The following is a 4,619-nucleotide window of genomic DNA, read 5'->3' on the forward strand; positions in this document are numbered from 1 at the left end:
GGTGATATTAAAGGGTATACAAGTATAATGCAAAGCAAATTGCAAACTAATAATACTGATAATTCCAAAAAAGTGGCAACATAATAACAGCAAAAGCGTTTTGTATGGAAGTACTCCAAGATTCAAGTTTGATAGTAATCTTGCTTTCTGATTAGGACTGCTATATCATTTAGTCCTTTTCGTGACCGTGGCGGCTATGTACATTGTACAAGATTTATAAGGCATGGCAATATGATTTTGCTCAGTTTCTTCTGCATTTATGTGTAGACCCTGATTGTTTACAGAGTTGCACAGCTCCAAAATGGCAAAAAGGCTTTTTAAGCAGCTGCATAAAAGTGTGACAAGTGATTTCGCGTTGTTATAGTGCCGTAGTGGTCGGTTGTGATTGATGATATATTTGTGCATCTCAGTAATATGACTGGGATGTCATGTTTAATTCAGAATGCTGCCAAAATGAAAGATACATCATGAATGAAAATTTGAGCAGAACGCAGGTTAGTTAATGTTGGACTGGTAGTTGCCAACGATCATACCACGTTGAATGCACGCTTCTCGTCCGATCAGCGAGTTTAAGCAGCGTGGGTCATTGGTCAGTACTTGGATGGGTGACCGCCTGGAACACCAGATGCGTTGGCATTTTATTTATATATATTGCTAATAATGGTGTTATGTTCTTTCTTTTGTCACTTGGAACAGCCCTGCTTTATAGTTGTTTAATGCATCATTGAAATTATACTGCTGTCAATGCGAAATAGAGTAAGAGCCAACGCCGTCGGATTTAGGAGTGAAGGATGGTCCGCTTTCAAATGATTATTATGCCACTTTAGAGGATCTCTATCATGAATTTCATTAATTGTTAACTTCCAATCATTACCTTTTGTGGTTGGTTTACAATTACATTTATTGGTCATCGACATGGCCTACTGTTTAATTGTCATTCATTGTCACCATTAATGTTATCACACCATTATAATGATCACTCATGATTTACATTAATCATTACAGTACCATCATCACCTCATTGACCATGACAATAATGAGAATGTTGATAACAGCAATATCACTCTTGTATACTTAATAACACTTCTTAATTTACCACAGAGTACTATGCGCGTAGCTTTCAGTTGTAAGTGTAATTGTTGTTACTGTGGGGTAGGGAGACATCAGTAATATTCTTATGTTGCAATGATTTGGTATCAACCTTGGTATTCGGCATTACATCAAAATTCACAAGCTGATACACGAGAAGAAAAGATTTCTGCTGCAGCCACTCATTGTATCAAATATTGAAGTGAGATATAGAGCTGTCACGTGGGGATATTTTCTTACAACAAAAGTGTCAGCGATCCTTGTTTTGGCATTGGCATAAATATCGCTTTAGCGATTTACAAAGAATCCGAATATCAGAATTTACCCTTAGCCATTGTTTCAAGAACCTGTATAATCCGGTACCGCTTTAGACAATTCTGTGTAATCGACGTCATCGCTAAATGAGAGACTGCACCACTATTTGATTAAGCATGGCGAATAATCCTAATGGTTGATTAGCAACAATAACCGCAACGTATTAAAAATAGCGATAATGGTGATAATAAAGAAACTACAAGTAATTATCATAAGCAGATACAATAATGATACTGATAATTCCAACAAATGGAAACATAATAACAGCAAAGAGTTGTATGAAAGTACTCAAGATTCAAGAGTGACTAGCTCTGCATTTCTGATTAGGACTAGCTATATCATTTAGCTCCTTCTAGTGTCCTTGCGGCAATGTACATTGTTACGAGATTTCTAATCATTTTGCTCAGTTCGTTTGCCATTATTTGTAGAACCTGCTTTGTTTACAGAGTGGCACAGTCCAAAAATGGACAAGGCTTAGGCAGGTGCATTACAAGTGATGACATTTGATTTAGCCTTGCTTATAAGCCGATAGTGGTCGTTGTGATTGATGCATTATATTCGTGCGTGAGTTCTCAGTAATTTGGATGAATGTCGATGATATTTTCAGAATGCTGGCAAAATGAAGCTACTTATGAAGGCAAATTGAGCAGACACACAAAGTTAGTTAATGTTGGATGATGGATGCCAACGATATACACGTTGAAAGCACCGTTTTCTCGTCGTCAGCGAAGTTAAGCAGCGTTGGGTCTGGTCAGTACTTGGCTGGGTGACCGCTTGGGAACACCTTGGATGCTGTAGGCATTTTATCATATATACATGCTCGATATGAATTGGTGTATTTCTTTTGTCACTTTTATACGCCCTTCTTCAATTTGATTAATGATCAGTTGATATTATACTTTCTATCAATACGAAATAGAGTAAAGGTAAGAGCCAACACCGGTTCGGATTTAGTAGTGGAAGGATGTAAACAGAAAACGCTAGGGGTATTACTAAAGCAAAGTGATTGTGATGGTGTTTACAATAACCACATTAATACTGATATTTGCAACACAAATAAGAAAAGATCATTGTAATTTATGTACTTATAGGGCTAACAAAAAGGACTCACGATCAAGTTTTAGCAATAGCAATAGATTTGGCAGCAGGTTTGAAGCTTCTGGTTCTGTACCATTCAGATCGGGAAAATGGACATACGTTATTACCATTATACTACCTTCATGAGCACTCTGAGCGTAGCTGTCAGTTGTAAGTGTAATTGTTGTTATGTGGCGTAGGAGACATCAGTATATTTTATGTTGAAATCATTTGGTAAATCAATATGGTAATCTGCATTACATCAAAATTTACAAGCACTGATTACTGAGAGGAAAACAATTTCTGTGGCAGTCATTACATTGTATCAAACATTGAAGTCAGATACATGGCTCTGTCAGGTGGGGACATTTTCTTACAACATAGGGTTCCAGCGATACTGTATTCGTATAGATATCGCTTTAGCTATTTACAGAGAATCGAATATCAGACATTCCATAGCATTGTTTTCAAGAACCTGTGTTCGGTATCGTTTAGATATTTGTGTATCGATGTCCATATGATTATAGCTGCATCATTTCATGATTACATGGCAATAATTCTATGTTGATGCCCCATAACCGGACGTATTAAAACATAGAGATAAGGGTGATATATACAGGCAACTACAAAGTAATAATGCAAATGCAAATGCAACTAATTACTATGATAATTCCCAACAAAAGTGGCAACATAATAACAGCAAGCGTTGTATGAAAGTACTCAAGATTCAAGATTTGACGAGTAATCTGCATTTCTGATTAGGGACTAGCTATATCATTTGTCCTTTTCGTGGACGTTGCGGCAATGTACATTGTACACAGATTTAATAAGCATGGGCAATATGATTTGCTCAGTTTCATATGCATTATGTGTAGACCCCTGCATTGTTTACAGAGGTTGCACAGCTCCAAAAATTGGCAGAAGTGGACTTTGTAAGGAAGCTGCATAAAAAGTGCTGACAGTGATTTAGCGTTGCTATTTAGTGCCGTAGTGGGTCGGTTGTGATTTGATGCTATATTGTGAGCATTAGTAATATGATGGATGTCATGATAATTCAGAATGCTGCCAAAATGAAGGATACATCATGATGAAAATTTTGAGCAGACACACTAAGGTTGTTAATGTTGGGACTGGTAGATGCCAACGATCATACACGAATGAAAGCACCGCTTTCGGGGGGGTCCGATCAGCGAAGTTTAAGCAGCGTTGGGTCTGGTTCAGTACTTGGTATGTGTGACCGCCTGGGAACACCAGATGCCGTTGGCATTTTATTATATATATGCTAAATGTGTTAGGTTCTTTCTTTGTCTCTAGTAACAGCCCTGCTTTAGTTGATTAATACATCAATGAAATTTACTTCTGTCAATGCGAAATAGAGTAAAGAGCCAACGCCGTCGGATTTAGAGTGAAGGCATGGTCACGCTTTCAATGATTATTATGCCCTTTATATGATCTTATCATTAAATTCATTAATTGTTAAACTTACCAATCATTACCTTTTGTGGTTTGGCTTACAATTACATTTTTATTGTCATGGAAATGCCTCCTGAAATTGTCATTCCAATTGTCACCATTAATGTTATCTATCCATTATAATGATCACTCAATGATTTACATTAATCATTACGTACCATTCATCACCATCATTGCCATGACAATAATGATAATGTTGATAAACAGCAATAATTCACTCTTGATACTTAATAAACACTATTATACACAGAGTTACTATGAGCTAGCTGTCAGTTGTAAGTGTAATTGTTGTTGACTGTGGCGTAGGAGACATCAGTAATATTCTTATGTTGCAATGATTGGTAATTCAACCTTGGTATTCGGCAATACATTCAAATTCACAAGCATGATACACGAGAAGGAAAAGAATTCAGCTGCAGCCACTCCATTTGTATCAAATATTGGAAGTGAGGATATTAGAGTGTCAGTGGGGACTATTTCTTAAACAAAGTGTCAGCGATCTTGCTTGGCATTGGCATAATATCGCTTTGCGATTTACAAAGAATCGAATATCAGAATTACCTTGCATTGTTTAAGAACTGTATATCGGTACGCTTTAATGACAATTCTGTGTATCCCGACGTCCATCGCTAAATGAGGAGCAGCACCCATATCATGATTAGCAT

This window comes from Penaeus chinensis, chromosome 33 (genome assembly GCF_019202785.1).
Source record: "Penaeus chinensis breed Huanghai No. 1 chromosome 33, ASM1920278v2, whole genome shotgun sequence".
In the NCBI taxonomy this organism is placed as follows: Eukaryota; Metazoa; Arthropoda; class Malacostraca; order Decapoda; family Penaeidae; genus Penaeus; species Penaeus chinensis.